The sequence below is a fragment of the Macrobrachium nipponense genome, chromosome 1, assembly GCF_015104395.2.
Source record: "Macrobrachium nipponense isolate FS-2020 chromosome 1, ASM1510439v2, whole genome shotgun sequence".
Taxonomy (NCBI): domain Eukaryota; kingdom Metazoa; phylum Arthropoda; class Malacostraca; order Decapoda; family Palaemonidae; genus Macrobrachium; species Macrobrachium nipponense.
Genome location: NC_087200.1, coordinates 180,940,278 through 180,961,217, shown reverse-complemented (window position 1 = coordinate 180,961,217; position 20,940 = coordinate 180,940,278). Strand labels below are relative to the sequence as shown.

At 36.8% G+C, this 20,940-nt stretch overlaps 1 protein-coding gene across 2 annotated transcripts in view; it reads right to left on the bottom strand.

Moving 5' to 3' along the window:
* LOC135219885 (very long chain fatty acid elongase 7-like) overlaps positions 1 to 20,940 on the bottom strand; it is a 185,431-nt gene that overhangs the window by 69,429 nt on the left and 95,062 nt on the right. The gene's annotated exons all lie outside the window — the stretch shown is intronic.

Sequence of the window (20,940 nt, the reverse complement as noted above, 5' to 3'; positions counted from 1 at the left end):
GATAAAAGTGGACCTGGCAATTAATACATAATATATACAATATAATATATATATATATATATATATATAATATATATAGATAAAATAATATAATACTATATATATCTTACTGCCAAGACGTATCCTTGCTCAGGTCATTTAAAGATAACAAAATTTAAGACAAAAGTATTGTTGTTTCCTATAAAAAATAAATCAATATAAAAATATGAAATAAAAATACAAGCCATTTTTCAACAAATTATTTTCCATTTACACTTATACGTAAACAAAAATGAGTAATAAAAAACAAACATCAAGATAAGGAGAAAAAACAGCGTCCTCTCTTTGCCTACCTGAAGACAACGACTCGTACGAGGGAAAAAGAAACGAATAAAAAAAATATATATTAAAAACTCTCCATAAGGGGTCACCTTCAAACCTATCGGTACCAGTCTGACCTGTTTTTTCCTCTCTCTATCTCTCTCTCTCTCTTTATCTTTTTTGTTAAGGCCAAGAGGGGAAAAAGGACTGATTACAGGGTGGGGGGGGGGGGGGGGGGGAAACGGGCATTCAGTTCTTTGAGTACCCAAGGTGGGGGTGCCGGCTGGCCATGGCGCACGAGAAAAACATGAACAAAGGACATGAAAAAAATGTTTGCCATATTTCAATTAAAAAAAAATTTTTTTAAAGGAAATAGCCGAAAATAAAACAAGTCATCGAAAAACTAGGTGAGACAGATGATTACTGGGCATGGTTATGAAATGACATAATAATGAAGCAATAGAAATTTATTCCGAGTCATGAGTAAGAGAGCGACAAAAAACGAACAAACATTAACGGCATAAAAATTATAAAACACTGACACAGAATTGCGCACAAAAAACACTAGGTCATAAAAAAAGAAAAAAGAAAAAAAAAACAGAGAAGGAAGCCCCAACGAAGCATTTTCTAATACATTACTCCATTCTATCCCTTGCTCCGAAATCCAAACCTCTCAACCCCTACCCACTCCCCACCATCCCCATTACAAAAAAAAAAAAAAAAAAATAATATCACCGGAGACTCTGCATCATCCCGCATTCTTCAAAAAAGGAGTCCTCGCCAATCGGTAGCAGCTCCAACCCGGATCCGTGTGAGTAGCAATGAAAACTGACGCAAAGGAATAATTGCATCTACGATTAAAATGAAAATTTAGAAGGCCATTACGTTATTGAAATAATTAGAAATAATAAATCAAGGGTTTGATTTTGAGCAACGTAATGCAAGCTTTTACAGGGCTCTCCTGGAACACGGATGGCTATCGGAGAGAGAGAGAGAAGGAGAGAGAGAGGAGAGAGAAGAGAGACAGAGGAGAGAAATGGAAATAACATAACAGAAATAATAACTAAAGGTTTTGATTAATTCAAACCCTTCATTTATATTCTATTATTTTCAATTCTCTCTCTCTCTCAAATACCAATCCGTTTCGTGAGCCCGTTAAAGCATTTGAGAAAACGTTAATGCAAGCTTACAGGGCTCACGACCAGGATGGGTATCCAGAGAGATGAGAGAGAGAGAGAGGAGAGAGATAGGAGAGAGAGAGAGAGAGAGAGAGAGAGAGAGAGAGAAGGCTTTTAGTCTCGTGCTCGAACATTCAATGCTGTCATCATCACTGTGGAACATGACCGCTGGCGGTGATACTCGAAGCTTAATCATCAACAAGGTCGAACAGAGGAAAACCTAGGGAACAGCAAAAATCAACACGTAAGCACCACAAAACAACTTATTAAATGTCTTAATAAGTTACAGAATTTTCAAGATAAGACGATAACTTCACAGAGATGCTCAACATAATATGGCAACGCAAAAGAAGTCATATATTGAGCAATATTTCTCGTGGCTTTCTATCGCTGCGGGGTTAAAAAAAGCGAGTACTTGAATGTAATGTCCATACCTAATATGGAATCGATTACAAAGGACGTCGAGGAATGTCACGGAGGTGAAATGTGAATGCGCAGCTTATAAAACACTTTTAAAATGTATTTCAAAATTTCACATTGCTTACGAAACAATATTCTCCTCTTCCAATATTTCTATCATATCATCGATATTCAACCAAACAGGATTCAGTGAATATAAGTGCAGAAAACGATATACAGGGTCGATTGTATGACTAATGTGAACGCAAATGCTTGGGCAACACCAGATTACCCTCTGTCAAACAGTCATAGAAATTATTATATATAGTTTGAAAACAAATATTCAAGATTTCATTCATCTAAAAAAAGTCTAAAAAAAAATATCTTGATATTAGAAACTTACAATCACGAGTATGCACATAACTAAAATCAGATACTTTCATTATCAAATGCTACCTAAATTTAATAATTCTCTTTAACATGTATATGTATGAGGGAGAGTCTACATAGTACTAAATACAAATTAAAACCATTACACTGGTCAATCTATCTATACACAAATAACAACAGTCCAAGCGATCTATTCGACTGAGGACACAAAAGACATAGGTTCTTTTTCTATATCGCGTCTTGCAGAAAAACCCATACTTTCAACTTTTACCGCAATTGCCTAATTATAACGGCTCAGGTCACTCTTAAATATCGACGCAAAAAGAGGATTTGTAGATCCAATGGCGCTAGCTGTGTGCAGGTTTGCAAGAATATAAAACTTAATTATTATTATTATTAGTAGTAGATATTATTAGTATGTATTATTATTATATTATGATATTATTATAATATATTATTATTATTATCCTTTTATGACCTGAACTGTATAATCTGCGTCGATAATCATAATATTACCATCTCATGCAAAGTATTCTACTTGGGCTGAGCATTATACACGGTACATAGTAAGGAACGGTGGCTATAGAGAGACCAATAATGTCAGACATCTAACAACGTTTTAAATGACCTTGTGGAAAGTATGCGATGTATTTAAATAAAAGGATAGCCTTGCAATTAGCAAAACACAAGTGAATACATCTGCGCAGTGTGATTGTACTCGCACCAAAAGTTCTTTGAGTTATATCGTCGTATGAAAAGTTTTCATCTCTAGTCTTCAACCAGTTAGTTAAAAAAAAAAAAAAAAAAAAAAAAGCGAGGAAACGAACAGGGAAAACAACGAAGTTTAAAAAGTTTCGATTTGCGAAATACCTACAGATTTATGACTGTAAATTTTGTTACTTTTTAGACTGAATTTTTTCGATCACTGAAAGGCTCAAGATAACACGCCAATTCAATGGGTCTAGTCAAAGTAGTAAATCAGTTTTATGAATTGAAATGGATACAAAATGCGCACCGCTCTAGCAGCAGTCAAGTGTTAAAGGGAGAATCACGAAATCAACCAACGTACCAAACAAAAGCACTGCTGTCAGCGGTGCCTTCCTCCTTCACTGACGGTGAGAAAATGGACAACGAGAGATGCATACGCTAGAGTTAGTGACGGCATCGACAACTTTCGACGGCTCGGGATTCTTCCATGTTTGGTGCTTGAAATGAACTAAGGGCTCCCTCCTCTCTCTCTCTCTCTCTCTCTCCTCTCTCTTCTCTCTCTCTCTCTCTATCTCCTCAGTTCACAACTTACTTGAAGAGTGATGAGGTAGAATATATTTCACGTAGATTACGATTTTCTCCTCTCGACTCTTCTCTGTTGAGGTATATTATATAATATATCTAATATATATATTATATATATATATACAGATATAATTCTATATATATATATTAATATATACACACATTATTTATATATGCGCGCGCCGGGGGGTGTGGGGGTGGGGGGGAACCTGAATGGTATGTGTTGTTATATAAAGGTCTTCAACCTTGACCCATGTTTCTTAAGCGGAAAGTCAACTAACGCACATGAAGCAACAGTCACATCGTACAAATTTACGCTGATGCTCTTCAGTTTCTAAATACCTTACTTTGTCGGGAAATAAAAACTTCTCATATTGACAGTAGACTAAGCTAAGATTGTGTGCCTCAAAACTGATCGTTATTGAAAATACTTCATTGCAACAGTAAGTCGTTACTACGTTGCCTTTCAAATGGCTCTTCAAATTTGAAACTTCCGCATTTACCAGAAGCTCTAAAACTCTCGGTTACAACGCGTAAGCTGCTTACGATATGACTAGCCGAGTCCGTGCCTCAAGACTAAAGAATAATCGATAACAAATACGCAAGGAAAATGGGTGTTGGAAGCCTCAAAAAGGGGAAACAATAAACCAATATAAGTAGACAAAAACCACTAATTACCATGGAACCCTATGGAGGGAGTTATGGAGTTCCATTGACAACGTCTGTGTGTGTGCGTGGTGAGAGAGAGAGAGGAGAGAGAGGAGAGAGAGAGAGCGAAGAGTAATGGTGGTTGGATATTAACGGACTGTATAGGCTGTTGCGTGAGTTTGCTGGGTTTGGTTGCTGGTAGAGAGCAGAGTTCTGTGTTTTTTGGCTGGTTTTCAGGAGTCTTTTAGTGAGAGGGTGATATTTAGTAGTAGTGTTGGAGGAGTCAATAAAGGCCTTGGAAACTGGTGAGCTTTGTGTTTTGTTTGAATTGATATTGGTTGCTTAGGAAGTTGTTGTGCTGTGAGGTTTTTGTTGGGTGTGTATGTGAGTCCTCTTGAAATATGTGGGTGTTGAGGGTTTTGTTGGTGTTGCAGTGTGTGTGTGGGGTGTGTGGTGTGGTTTTGTGTGTTGTTTTTTGGTTGGTATTGGTTGTGCATTGGTTTTTGTTGTGTTGTTGAGTTTTTGTTGTATGTGTGAGGTGTGGTTGTGTTCCTGGGGTTTGCTGTGTGTTGGGCTTGTGGTTGTGTCCTGTTTGTTGTTGAGTGTGGGGTTGTGGTCTTTGGGTATTGTTGTTGGGTTGTGGTTGTGTCCTGTTGTTTTGGTCCTTTTTTGTTGTGTGTTGTTTAGGTTGTGGGTTGTGGTTGGTATATCTACGACCTCGACGGCAGACAGCACAGCAAAAGCCCGGAGTATTGGGAGGTTGGTAAGTATGTGATTAATTTTGTGGTGTGTGAGGTGTGTTTTTTTATAAGTATTGGTCAATTGTTGCGGGTATTTTGTTGTGTAAACAAGAAAGTGTGACGAGGGTGGGTGGCAGCTGGATCGATTTAGGTTAAGTGGGGAGGGTTTGCCACTTTTTTTTTTTATTTCTAGTGTGATCCACCGCAACAACCCTCGGGACTCAGTGACTGCTCTAACCTAGGAAATTTACGATCGGCGACGACAAGTCACTGGCGTCATGAAAGGAGGACTTCCTTTGGTGCTATGGCTTGTTATCCAGGCGCCACCTACTCCGAGGTGCTATTAGGTATTAACACGCCGAAGGTAAATGTTATAAAGTAGATGGCCGCAGAAAATATATCATTTATTAACATACATTTTCGACAATATATGTTATTTTACTCTGTTCCTCGTGTCATCAATCATGTTTCACTAAAATTTGGAGTAATCCGTGGAACATTTTCATCCTTAAGTAAAATCTAGGTAAGAAACTTCCGTGACACACTCCAAGAGCAAGTGATAAGTCAATTTAGGGTCTATCTTAACATAACGTTTTCTTTGATCATTCACCATCGAAAACAACTTGTAGCTTGGCACGCACCCACTTATTCGTGTCTTAGAGTTACTCGAATACAAGAATCCAGCAAGTAGTCAATAAATATATAAGTGTTATAATGAGGATAATGGCGGGAATCAAGGAGACGATCAAAAACGATTCTGCCAGTAACTAAATTGTCAGACCATTAGTTAAGATTAGTCTTAAGAGAGGGTTTTTTTTCCATGGGCGGAAACTCCAGAATAAGTGATTCTGGTCAAGGCTAAGCGGGCTGTTCAGATTAAGAATGTAACAGTCACAACAATGAAGATGGGAAGGACTATCGACAAACGTTATAGCGTGCATTTGCAAGATTAGGTTTGGTAGCTAAGAGAAGTGCACCATTGCTCGAGGGACATTTAAAGCAATCACTGTGGATGTAATCCGACTGATAATTCACAGCTTCTTCATTACTATGAGATTCCAGCGGCCTCTGTAACACGTTTTTCCGCAAAACTTTTTATCTATACATTTCATAAATAAACGCTTACTCAGAATACAGATTTATATCAACAAATAAATTTTGGAGCGTATCTGAACTACGTAGTGAATAAATTTTGTACTATAATGTAAAATTGGGACCTTTTTGAAGACGGGCCAACTTACTCAGAGAAGGTTTCGAAACGCACCGTTACGTAATTTATGACATTATTTTTCCCCTCTTCTCGATGGATTGGATTGGCTATACGTAAAGAAGGCTAAACCTCTGGCACAAAGACATACAAATTTGAATACAAGCAAAGCAGTACAACTTATTAACTCTGGACCTCCCACTGATATGTCTCAAAGAACCAAACCAACAAAATATGTTAATAATACAAAAACACTTAGTAATTAGTCTAACTCAAAATAAGTTTCCAAAGAAATTACAGTTACTATAGGTCACATATCAGATGAAGATGTAAGGAATAGTGGGTAATTACCAAAAACATAGTAGACAAGTGATTTGATAATGTATATTCAATGTCAAGCAATTTTTATTATGGCTATCTTACCTATTTACTGAACAAAATAGCCGGTACGTATTATTGTCTTTAAACCTCACAAAATTATCGTCAGAATGGTGACTTCATGAGGCTCCACCCACTTGCGCATCGTTATAATTTCAGGATACACTGAAGGCTACCAGGACATTGTTGGATTAGAAAATTTAACTTCTGGCTATAAAAACTAATTTCTCGAGTAGTTGTAAGAAGTGCAAATGATCCTTCAAGGATCCCGCAGTTGGTAAACGTTTTTAATCATGTTATATTAAGCATACTGTGCGGCACTACTGTACAGAGTATTACTACGCTAGCCTGATACCTCACCACATCTATGTTATCGTTTCCGCCATTCATAAAGTCTGGGTTTCAGGCCGATGGCATTTCTGTATGGAGGATGGAGGGGCAACAATTAGTCATAAGGTAATTGTTTACCTTGCTACATAATGAAATGTTTTTCGCCTCTTGGCTCGTAATCATTGGCATGGCGTGGCAGTTCATTTTTACTCTATAAAATCAAAACTATCGGGGTTAGGTGATTGATAATGCTGAAAAAATTTGTGTGGTGTAAACGCTATACATCTGCCAACTTTCAGTACTCCGATGCTTGACAAGGAGCAAAAAGTCAAAAACCGTGTTACCTGCCATTTCCACTATGTCCTTAATAGGAATGACAAAATCAAGAAAGATTATAAGTCAACGATGTGCGCAGAATCCACTTCTGAATCAAACTGAATTGAATGCAGAATATAGACAAAGGCCAAGCACGTAGACCTATGAGGTCATTCAGCGCGAAAAAGACAATTGACAGTAAAAAAAAAAAAAAAAAATGGTTGAAAGGTCGAAAACTCTCAAAGCTCTTGCACCATGGATCTATTGTTAGAGAGGGTGGGCAGTAGATGGAACGAAAGAAAATATGAAACGTAGTTAAGTAAACGGAACGAAAGAGGGTTGAGCTAGAGGCGAAGGGACGCTGAAAGAACTTAGGTAATGCCTACAAGTGCACGTTGAGGGTGTACTGGCGGCATTTAGCCCCTACAGAGAAAAAGTAGTCAGCAACTAGCCCGAACTGGCAAAGGCCCTCTCAACTGATCGAAAAGATACACAAATCGGTACTACGATTTCCAAATAACTATTGTACTTCACAGAATGCACTGTTGTTGATGTAAGGGGGGAAATAAAAAAATCAGAGCATCGAACGTATAATTTTCTGGATGGCACGGTAACTGGAAGATTTTAGCTATGATATAAAAATCGGATCAATTGAATCGCCCACTCGCCGATTTCCAAATACAAATCTAATATGAAAATTGTAATGTATATCACATCGCATTATGTTAACTAAGGACTCCCTCGTCAAATTCTACCGGTGTGTTTTCAAACAGAAAACCAGCTGTATTATATATATATACATATAATATATATATCATATATAGATAATATATATACCAAATATTTATATATAACATACAGTATATATATATATATATAGAGATATATGATACATATACATGTATATATATATATATATATATATTATATATAATATATATTATATATATACATATAATGTATATATATATATAATATATATAATATATATAATATATTAATTTCAAATTGGAAACAATCAACAATTCGCTATGCCGAGGGACCCTCGCTAAAATTGCCATTCAAAACGTTACAACGGAAGTTGTTGAATCACACTTTTCTCGGCCTTAAGGATAATAAAAAAAAATATAGCACATCAAGCTGTTTACTCATACATACACATATTCTATACTATGGCAAGTGTATTCTTCTATGCTCAAAATTAAACACACCCCAACGAAGTGATCTCTTTACTAATTAGCTACCTTGCATGACTCAACACTCAACAAAACGGATCAAATACCGATGAAAGAAAGAAAAAGAAATAAAAAAAAAAAACGCCAATAGGCCTACTTACTTCTATTTTGGACTGCGTTCACCATCGTGACCTCTCTCACACTGCAATTCGTCGGTTGTAGTGTCACTGTCAGGAATCTGTTTGTTTATAGACCACTTTGAAAGCAAATCACAAATAACAGGTCACTCCAGAGTTCAAGAGAAAATCGTCTAGCCGGGTCAGTTCTCATACGCACCCAGAAATGTAAGACAATAACAGAGTGAAGATAATAGATCGCGTTTCCCAAATTGCTTTTGGATATGCTGACAGTGGCCAGGAATTAGTAGCGGATTGGACTGGCCTCTTCTCCTGTATAGGGAAGCAGCTGTTTAAAGTGTCGATTATCGGACGATTGTATATAATGGTTGGAGAGATCAACGAATGTACAGAAGGAACACGATCACCTCCGTAGATCCCTCACGTCTGGGTGAATCAAGTTGGGATTATACTGCATCAAAATCAAGATCAGTTGAACCTAAGGCCTATGCATGTGGAAGCACAAATATGAATCCAAGTAGACGCATAGCAGATCTATTTGCAGAGAGTCATTATACGGTGAAAATAAAGCTTGGTAATTTTCTATTTAAAAAAAATATGTATAGTTATCAAGAGCATCTTTATTTCTCTATATATTGAATATCAGCATGATGATAATCGTTGATAAATGAAAACAAAGTATTTAGTTTAGTTACACATCCAAGGAAGGAGGAAAAATATTTAATATTATTTCAGAATGCCTAGACAAATAAAAGGAGCTATCTGGTAACTTGTGCTTTCTGTTTGCATCTCGTAAAGAATGATATTCCTATTCATTTTAACAATACTTTGTTATATGCATTCAGCTAAAAAATCTCTGTCCCTGGATATCCTAATTTTGGTCTAGATTTTCCTTCTTTTAAGATAAACAGAACAAACCGGCCCCTCCTCCCCACTATAATCCCTCTCTCTTGGATTTGACGTTGCGAGAGAACCAATTTGAATTCTTGGGCGAAGATAGGGCGGAATAGCACTTACTTTGAAAAACGCAGTTGTGCCAAAGCATTGAATTAGGATATCTAATGGTAAGCAAACCTTGGCCGTGCAACCAATGGCAGGGGTACCAACATTTGCTGCGAAAATGTTATACTTTCTCAAATGTTGCAACGTGAATGGAATAATTTAACATAATTATGACCTCATTTTTGCACCAAAAAATGCCGGCATTGTAAGGCACCCGTCTTTTCCCTCTCTCTACCAATTTAAGGTACTTGTGCCACTCACCAAAGACAATGTACAACGATAAAACACTATTGTGATGGTAAGGGAAATAAATTTATATAAACGCAAACTGTTAAATTACGTTTCGTCGCTGGTTCAATGCATGGAAATAAGTAGCTATGGTTGCGGCTTCGAGGAAGTATACCCCAAACCAGTGGACTAAAAAAAGAAAGAGCATTTATGAAAGGGGAGCTGGCACAATTTATTATCAAACCAACAAAAAATGTTAATAGAAATTAACAAATTGGAATGGACGAATAATACAGGGCGAGAGAGAAAATAAGTAAAATAACAATCTCATTAATATATATTACATTTCATATATTAATTTGTACGAAGGAAAGCATATTCGGTAAAAATAAGTCAAGAGAAGGGACCAGGATCAAGCGAGAATTGTTAATTCAGTGACAGTTGTAACAACAAAAAGTAGTAATACTAGAGTGGTAGTAGTAGGAGTAGTCTGGCACTACGTATAGCAGTCCAGTAGGCTACCCGCTACCAAAGCTTCCATAAGAAATTATGTGAAAAAATATGTTTATAAAGAAAAATATTAAAAAAAAAAAAACTATTCCATATAAACTGCGTGTTATTCTTTTGTTTACTGAAGATGCTGAGCAATCTGTTTTATTCTGTTCCTGAAGAATACATATTAAATTAGAAAAAACACTTGCAGCACACACAAACACACCACATCACTCAACCGCTAAGAGCTTAAAATACCTAAAAGCTTAGCTTACGCTTTGAAAACATTCTAGTGTATCGTGTTACTGCACCGTTGCTCGAACTGGAGGGGATTATTACATGATTATCAAATAATTCTTATGTCATTATTTCCAAAAATTTATAGTGTAACGTTTTGTGTTTCTATGTATTCATTTATTCTTTTCAACAAATAGTTTCGGCTCCAGGTGCCGTCTGTAAAGAATTACATATATTTCTATTTTTCCTCTTTGCTTTTTTCAGCGTCATGTTCTTACATTTCAGCTTGATTCTTTACTATTTTATTAAGATTTAAGTATTACTCTTTCTTCATAAAGTTCCTCACTTTTACACATAAATAATAAAACATCACTGCAAAAAAGCCAAGAACACTTTGCGCAAACACCAAAAATATATTGTGGTTAGTGGATCTGAACCCAAACTGATTCCTATTGATTATCTCTTCACGAGTAAATAATAGTCTACAAAGTTGGTCCTATGATGGGTTGACAATTTTAATATCCAATCAGCTGGAACCTAAACTCAAGAAAGTGTCACAAATTTGTTCATATCATGCATTGTTAATGATCAGACATAAATGAGTAGGTCAGCATAAAGGAATCTAAGATTATAGCGCAAGCAAAAGTGTCGTGTGAATAAAACAGAAAAAAAAAGGTTTGAGTTCTTTGTATTACTTTCTGGTGGCAACTGTAATAGATTTGTAAATATTGTGAAAAAATATTAGTTAAAGTGAAAAGTTACTGAGCTATTCTTATCTGCTAATTTTGTGGGGGTATCCAGAGAGGGCAAAATTTAAAGGACAATATATATATGTGTATCAATTATGAACAAAACTGTCTATAAGACTTAGCTGACGTTCTCTCTTGTTTCATTTTAATAAGAAATGTTGCTATCAAGTTAGTTCTTCTTTCCTCCAATTAATACTCCTCACGATTCGGTTCAGCACAATTAGCTTAGTTTAAACAGTTATGTTTGCTATTTAAAGAAACTTCGTACACTAAAAAATCAATTGGCCTCGCGCATGCGTACCACTTGAAATAGCATGCTAGCCAAAGGACAAATCTATCTATCTGAAATTGTCAAGATCAGTCCTACGTTCTTCAAGAGAATATACCATACATGTCAGTACAAAGCCTACTCTAGAAATATATCTGCTACAGTTAAGGCCGTAAAAGTTCCTCATAAAAAAATAAGCGTCTTTTTAGTGATGAACGCGCTGCTTGTCCTTGACGTAGGATTGTAAAACTCACGAATCCAAACGATGGTGAAGTGAGTCTTTCACCCCTACAAAAACACCCTCGGTAGATCTGGAAGACAAAAATGTTTTTGCCTGAAGGGGTTAACAGACACGAAGCTCTAATGCCTGAAAGGACAATGCTACCCTACATATTGTCGTAGTAGTTCCAGTGCCTCCTCTAGAACATCCGAAAAACAAGGACATCCCTCTGAAGCAAAGCACTGGCTGTAATCATCAGCATTCTCGCTCTGTCACTTAAACCTACATGAAGTTAGCTTAAATGGAATGGAAGATGCTGGTAAGACCTCTTAAATAACTTGAAGAGGGTTCACTTAAGCGGGGGTTAGACAAAAGAAAAATAAAGTTAAACCTGTCAGTAAACAATAGTACACTATCAGTTCTAATATAAAAGCAACATGGGTCACTATTATTATTATTATTCCACTGCCACCAGGCACTGAAAACGTGGAGCCTTTTGGTCGGCAAAAGGCGCTACGTAGGAGGGTGCTGAGTTATGCTAGTAAATAAGTTTCAAGGTTTTTTGCTATCAATCTTCGTTGTATGTAACTAAGCGTGTGGCGTTGTTGTTTTAAGAACTTACCAAAGAGTACGGATGAAATCGACGAGGTAGGGACAAAAAACTTCTTATGAGGATACTGAGGGGGAATTGTATTTACAGAATGACCTAGTTAAGAAACCTCATTCCACATACCTCAACAAGCAAGTCTCGTCCTTTAGCGCTTCAAGACCCATGCAAGAAGTTTCCATGGGACATTTTGGGGACAACTGTCAGATTGTACATCTCCTCGCACTATCGGCTTTATTAAACACTTCATATGATTGATGAGAGTGATCGGAGTCTCCAGTTTTTCAGTGCCTGATCCAAAGCTTAAGCATCAAATACTGAAGGTTCAGCTTCTCGGGAACATACCGAAGGCGAGAAACAGACTCCTCCATCCACCTTCAAACTTATTATCAGTTCAGTCTCCCCCCCCATGTTCAGTACTAAGCAAGTGGTAAACAAAGCATAAGCTTTATATGCAATGGAATACAATAATAGAATAAAATATATAATGATAAGATCTGTGTGTTTCAGTTTTGTTTTTAGGTCTTGTATGACAATATTCTGAATAAGAAGGTGGTAGAAGATTCAGAAAGGGGTAAGAAGAGAGAAGACAAAAGACTGTTAAATAAATGTTCACCAAACATTTCTATCCTCATAAAATGGTACAGATGAGGACTTAGGGACGAAACAAAGAGCAATTTCCCTAACTTAGAGTTATCACACCAAAATGTTGCTTACATTGAATGCGAAGGAATTAGAGGGACATGTAATATTCTCTCTGTTTCATTGGGCCGTGTGACCTTCAAGTTTACCCTATTCTATGACAAGTAAAAACCTGGGACTTGACAACCTTCTTTTGTGATCTCACGCGCACTCGAACGATCACCTTTCTCAAAGCCAAAACTCTGCTTAAGTGTTTCGTGTCACTTTTTTTTTTTTGCTCAGAGGAATTAAAAAAAAAATAAAGAAGGGCGTTCTCGCCCCTAATTCCGTTGGACGAATTGCATCAAGTACTGGCAACAGTGTGTCAGAAGTATGCTCTCGCCGGGCCCTGTCGAGTCAGGGGCTCCGACCTTTGGTGTAGAGTCCAAACGTTATGGCCCTCTTCGGGGAAACTGAGAGGAACGTCACGATTCGTCAGTCACTCTGTGGCTGGCACGTATTGCCTGAGTCGCCTCTCTCGGAGCGTTCTCGTGCAGCTGGCATGAAATCGGTCAGGGGTCTGGTCATGTGGAACTGAATCTCAGGGTCGCGCCCGCGAAAATCAGTGCGTCTTGCGTGCGAGAGGGGTTCGAGTCCGAAGAGGCCGCGTCGCCTGGCTGGCACCCATTCCCAGAGCGCAGTCAGGCAGAGGACCATGACGGTCTGGAGGTCCTCGACACGATCTTGAATTTGCAGAATCTTTGAATTCATGGTTCCCCGGTGCGGTACTCGCGGGGCGTGACCGGCGTTTGCGAAGATGTACAAGAGCAGGGCTCCTGAACAAGGAGTCGTGAACTCTGAACGGCACGAGGTTACAAAACAGACTGCACAGAGAAAAATACCACTAGATGGTAAGCAAGGACATTTGACACAGCTATAAAATAAAATTTCTGGTGGACTTATGTTACACTATGACTCACTTACTCAAACATTAAGCATAAAACTAGTTTACTTCAATTCAGCTGACATTTCATCTAACGTTGAGTCGAGACTAAGGATGAGTACTATGTCAAAAATATATTAATTGTAATGACCGACATTACATATATTTGCTACGGGGAGGGTCGATCGGAATTCCGTTTCTGTACGTAGGGAGATTCTGCAAATGCAAGATGTCTAACCTGGTGTATTTCAATAGTTTTTAGGTTACATGGACTTCATACAGTCAGCTTGCTTGATAAGTACAATAAAACAGTAAGCCAAACTGTGGAACAACTGTCAAAACTTAAAAGTAAAATGGCTGGGATCTATTTGTAACATTTCTTAAAACTCATCAGCCTGCAACCTTCCAGCCAGCAGCATTAAGGTTATCCAGCATTTCTACTAATAAATACTACAACAGTATGATGGACAATGCTGCTTTTTCATGACGTAATTATGTAAGTAAGCTCAGGTCATCTCTTTTTTTTAATGTATAACTGTTTCAAGTGCATGCATTCATTTCGTTAATGTTATTGAAGCCAAAGGTAGGTCACGGTGTTTCATTCAAAACCTTTAGGGGACCTTCCTGTTTGAAAATGTTGGGCTAATATATATATATCTTATATATATATAATATATATATATATATATATATATAATATCTTATATATATATATTCACAGGGTATAAACACGAATTTATGTAAACTTCATACACTGTATATATACAATATTATATATCCTGAAAACTGGAAAACCTTCCACTTTGTAAAGTCAACAAATACTGAGACGTGGAAACCAGGCATCCCATTGAATGCATAGTCAACCAGTAGTTAACTGAGAGGAACATCTTAGTATAACTTCTATAATTGCATACCTGCAAACGAATCTCTTCAGAGAAAACGCTGTCGTACTGCATCTTATCAGAGCGTAGTAGAGCTGAGATTGTAATGGAAAATCCAAGGACGACTGAAATGCTTGGCATCCCAATTTCTGATTGTGGCTGCGCCTGAAAAGAAGAGAAGAAAAAAAACTTAACACAAAAAAGTATTTCGCAGGGGTAATGCATCAACAGACGCCCAAAACTGTCTATTCCGTTGATTAGTGCAAATCAAAGCATCCGTTACTAAACCCCAAAGAAATTGTTACTTTTACATACCGGGGACTAAATAAAGTTAAAAATTTAAGCGGTCGTTTAAAAGTCTATATATTCATCGTCAAATACAGAATTTATCTAGCTAAAACACTTGGTAATTTCCCTAAATTGTGAAACTATGAACATAGCATTTCATGTTACAATAGTACCGGCCATACAAGAAAATTGTAATTTGCAGGAGCTATAGTATAGATTCACATCAACGTGCATCTGAGTCTAAGCCAGTCCCTTACGACGCTCCTGATTGGCTGTTGATAAGCAACCACAAAGGCTGCTGGAAACTCTTCGTCTCTCATCGAGAGTTCACTTAGGCAGGATGTATTTCCACTCTCCTGATGGATACGTTTGAAAGACGTAGCCCTCAGGAGAAGTGAACACACATCCTGCCTATATGAACTCTTGAGAAGACTGAGAGTTTCTAGCCTTTGATTGGCTTTTAACAGCCAATCAGGAGGTAGTAAAGGACTGGCCAAGGATAGGTGCACGGTTGAGTGAAATGTACTATAGCAGCTATTAGTGCAACTGCAACACACACTACAAAAAACTTTTAGAATAAGGATTCGTACCTGTCGGAATCGGTGTACAGACAGCTTGGGTGTTCGTCTAGGGAAGTAGAGACCGATCGGAAGAACAGGCATCTACGAAGGGCAGTCCTCGAAACTCGTGAAGGTGATGGGCGGCCTCAGGAGCTGCATTCTGGACTGCAGGGGGAAGAACTCGTAGATGAACTCATGGTGGGTCCGTCCAGGAATAGTGATCGTCGTCTTCGTATCTGTGTTGGGAGATAGGAGGAGGATTGGCAATGAGCTATTTAATACTATACAAAAGGGTATTACTATCATTTAGCGCTGATAAGGGAAGCAGAACTTCAAATATGTAGAGTAAACGGTACTTAACTTACATTTCATAGTATCATTTGCAATGAATGAAAAAAATTTTTATTTACTTCTCACGAGGTTATTGTCGGGTTTCAAATGACATGCGAAATGGAAGAAAACAATCACCGGGTTTGATTTATAATGATGTTTTAAACAGCAAGCGAAATATTTTAATGAAACGAAGTCCCCAATGTTGTGGAAACCCGACTATAATAATTCACAGTAAGGAGGTTGTCTCCAGTATTCAGTTAATATTCCCTTTTTGGAATGTGTCAAGTAAGCTTCACCCAAGGGGGTTCCAAGGTAGCTTTAGGGAAATTGGCAATGGTCATTTGGGAATCAAAGAACATTATGAGTCGTCATATGATTTATTTTCAAATTACTAACCTTTATAGAGGTATTTTGACAATTCTTTAATATTCTCAATAACTAGCTGGAAATGGGATTACACATGCAGTAGCATCATTAAAAAGAATTTGTGACGGTAGATTATTTACAGAAGTTGATGAGTAAATATATATAAAAAAATTAGCATGATTGGATTATCATCGTAACTTCTTGTTACTTCGAAATTATTAATACAAGATAGGTCATCCGTAATATATTTCCAACATGCCTTAGGGTCATCTAAATTGGGAAATGAGACATACTGAAATCCAGGGACAAGAACGTTTCTCAATACACACACAACTCGTGTTTTATTTTCTTATTCGTAAAACACAAAACGGAGGATCATGCTGGATACTGTGTATGTTTGATCACGCTCCTACTATCAAGAGGTCTCACTGTCCAACATGATCGTGAAACACATCAAAACACACATTCGCAGAAAAAAAATCACACAAATACGGAAGGAATTGAAACATGTATTAGGGCGAGCAATAACCAAACGGACTGCCAAAAGGTTAAGGGAAGAGATGTGAAAGAGATAATGACAGGATCCTTCTGTGTTCTGAAAAGTTTCGCAAAATTTCATGTGGAAATATATATCCAATACAGTGTTTTGTCTCTTTGCTTGCAAATTCTATACAAGTTTCGTGGTTACTTTGTATCAAGATTTTTTTTTGTTTTTTTGTTTTTGTCTATTAGTCTGCCAAGCATGCAATTATTTTGAAATTCACCTCATTTAAGCTTTGCCTAAAGTAATTCCACCATTCGTAAACTGTAAGTAGCTAAAAAAATGCACAATTTTCATTCCGAAAAAAATTCCCATTACAGTTTTCATAAGCTGCCTTGAACTTCAAAATATGATAAAACGTTTTGCTTGAAAAATCTTCTCCATAAGAATTAGCAATCAATGCAGTTCTGATGGCGAAGTGAACAAAGAAGAAAAACATTAAAAATAAAAGAGAGATATTATGAAGCTGTCCAAGCAGCAGAAAGAGATGTAGTCAATTAACCATGTAAGAACAAATTCATTTAACAAAAGCGTCCGGAGTCATTGTTGTGAATAGAACGACCACACGCAAATGACAAGCCATCACCACACGCAAAGCATCATCCCTTGTTATAAGAAAGAACATATAAAATGCATATCAAACGGCGTACTTGTAAGGGTAATTTAACCAGGGAACACTCTTACCAAAGAGAGAGAGAGAGAGAGTCAGGTTTACCTCAACAAGAATCAGATCAATTTAAAAGCATGAGGAATCAGTTCTGTAAAGCCCATTTTAAACAAGGTATTAAAATTATTTATAGTCTGGCATTAAAACGACGGCATAGGAGAAGAGGGAAAGAGGAAAAAGAAAGAGACAGCCAGGCCACACGGACTGGCGAAGATTCAAGCAGTTTTTGACAGAAACCATCAAAATAACACGTGGTTGTACTAGAGCCTTAGGTTACTTCTTGCGGGCTTACCGGCGGAGCCTCCTGTCATGCGAAATGGGATGGAGGCAAGTGTAGGTGTCGTTAGAGAGACATGATTAAACGCCTGTTTATTATTTATTCTTTTTTTTAAGTTGTGTTAGGAACCTTCGAAGAGAACTGCAGCGATCATAGTTCAAGTTACCTTTACTTGGTTAAAAAGGGCTACTTCAAAGATGGCCTCAATGAAAGTACCTTTTAACAGAAGTTAGAAGGTATCCTGGTACAAGAACTTCAAACTATAATCTTTGCTTTTTAAAGTACTTTTACTTCTGTTAAAAGGCACTACTTCAAAATTATAGCTATGAAGTTCCATTGGATCAGTAAAAGTACTCTGCTTCCTGGTAAAAAGGTTCGTAAACCAGGCTTTGAAGTATCTTTTTACTTCTGGTGTTGGATGTCTTTGTGAAGGAAAAGGTGGATGAGAGATTGAAAAATACAGCTGGACCAATTTATAGTCAAGAAGCCTCTATTCAGAATACATTGTCTGGCAAAATGCGCAGCAATCGCATTGTACACAGGGCAGTCTTCTTAACAAACACAAAAAATCCAGAAAGGAAAATCTACATCTAAGGAGTGTAGCGTGTGTCTTGATTAATGAAAGCAGTGTACCTTGAAGTCATTTCAAGTTATTATAGTTTTGTGAAGGTTAATCTATTCCTTAATGTAAAGTTTGTAGGCCTTTAGAAAGGAGACATCACTTACGAAGAATATTTTTTTCCCTTTAAGACGAAAATCTTAAAAAAAATTAGGACTTTCTTTAAATTATTTGTCAAATAAATAAATGGATAATAAATTAGGAATAATAATAATAATAATAATAATGAATAATCATAATAATAATAATAATAATAATAATAAATAAAATACTAATAATAATAATAATAATAATATAATGTTCTAAGGGTCCACAATACTACAAAGTGTAAAGGTCCGGTTTAATTTTGAAGACTTTACAGAAAGCTTTCGAACCTTCCCTGGGTTCATCTTCAGTCCCAAATGAAAACAAAAGTTACGGCACGTTCACGAGGTAAATTTAAAAAACAAGAGGACGTTGAAGATCGTTGACAACAGTCGTAGGTCGTTAATGGGCCAGGTGAAGAAAGAGGGTAGTAACAAACAACTAGGATACCATCTCCCATATCAATCCCTTTGGTGCATCCTGGCCTAAACGAGCTAACGACCGTTGTCAACTATCTTCACGTCTCTTGTTTTTTCAATTTTAACGCTGTATCTTCGTCGTAACTTATTGTTCATTTGGACTGAAGGTGAACAGGGAAGGGTTCGAAAGCTTTCGTAAAGTCTTCAAAATATACCGGACTTTTACCTGTATTATTGTGGACCCACTTTAGGAACTTTATTTATACTCTCGGATAGAGAGTTTTTCCTACTAATAATAATAATATAATAATAATAATAATAACAACAACAACTGTTGTCTCAGTGGCATTCGTTTTATAACAGATTTTACTTTTCTTTCTCTCTCTGGGGGCGGGAAAAAAAAAATGATAGGAATTAAAGATGTAAGGCATATATTAAGCCCTCATCAGCTTCTATAGTTTATGAAAACAGCTGAAAAGAGTGTATCTACAAAAACTAACAACCACAACAACAACAACAACATTAATAAAAATAAGATAATCAGAAAAAAAATCGGCTCATTTTTTGTACTATGGCTTGTTTTTTTTAAAATCTGCAAATAATTATGTTGGTAACAGACATAATTCGTCATGAAATCACCTCTACCCACCATTTTCACATCTGAACTTGGGAATTTATTTACAGGAGTAGCAAGCAGTGGACAAGTATTTGCTACCTGTGTCGGTGCCTTTAGAATATGATTCTTCTCTGGAAAGAAACTGGCACTTTTCAACAATGCCTGGCAACGAGGAGGAACAATATTCCTTGTGGGTAAGGTCAGTTCATGGAAGTGTGGTCAAACTAAAATGCAAGTGAAATATCAGCTTAAACGTCTTATATGCCTGTTAAATTCGATGCACTGCATTCATTAAACAGTTTATCATCGTCAATTCTTTAATTCAACTATATTACTTATTCTGGGTGAATTATTGGTTAAAGCATGAAATTTCTTTTTTATCAATAAATTCACTATGAATGCTGTTTTTAGCACTTAAAAAAATTTCAGTTTGGATACGAATACTTTAATATTGTTGTCATCATAAAATTGCTATTGCATTCGTTGGAACCGAGGTGATAATATTGGAAATTATTATTATTATCATTATTTTGGACCTGAGATCCTGTTCTAATAAAAATAAAAGATTACCTTCAGCAGTTATAATTTTTTGAGAATTCCCCCATAAAAATATTGGCCTGAGAAGCGAATTGTAAGGAAAATAGAAAAAACAATATATAAAATCAACTCGCTTAATTCTGCCATTATTTTTAACAGCATTATTATTATTATTATTATTATTATTATTATTATTATTATTATTATTATTATATTATTATTGGGGGTGGGAGTCTATCACAGTCATCCTATTCGACTGGGTGGTTTTTATAGTGTGGGGGTTTCCGGGTTGCATCCTGCCCCTTAGGAGTCCATCACTTTTCTCACTATGTGTGTGTTGTTTCTAGGAGCACACTCTTCCGCATGAATCCTGGAGCAACTTCGGCATCTAGTTTGTTATTATTATTATTTTTATTATTATTATTATTATTATTATTCATCATCATATTATTATTATATTATTATTATAAATGAAACTATTGTACCAGCAACATCAGCAATGATCATAAAACAGAGAAAAGCACTCGTATTGCATCAGTAACGAGACAGTTTTTTTTTTCTTCGCACAACCAAACAAGCGCAGTGGCTGCATCACTAGAGATCAAATTGCCGTTCGACCAGCATCCCGCAAAGCCTCTGGAATTCCATCTCTAGGCCGAGGAAGATTATGAAGCGGTTATATTATCATCATCACCAAATCTTAAAGCATCGTTATACAAGACTGGAGATTTGAGTCACCAGATGTGGGTCTGGTACAGGGGAATGGGTGGGGGAGGATGAGAGTTAAAGGAAATTCCGAGGAGAAAGACAAGCACGGTAGGAGAATAAAAAATATGGGTCAGACCCATTGTTCATTGGTTAAGTGCTATCAGAGGTTTGGTTTCTCAAATAAAAA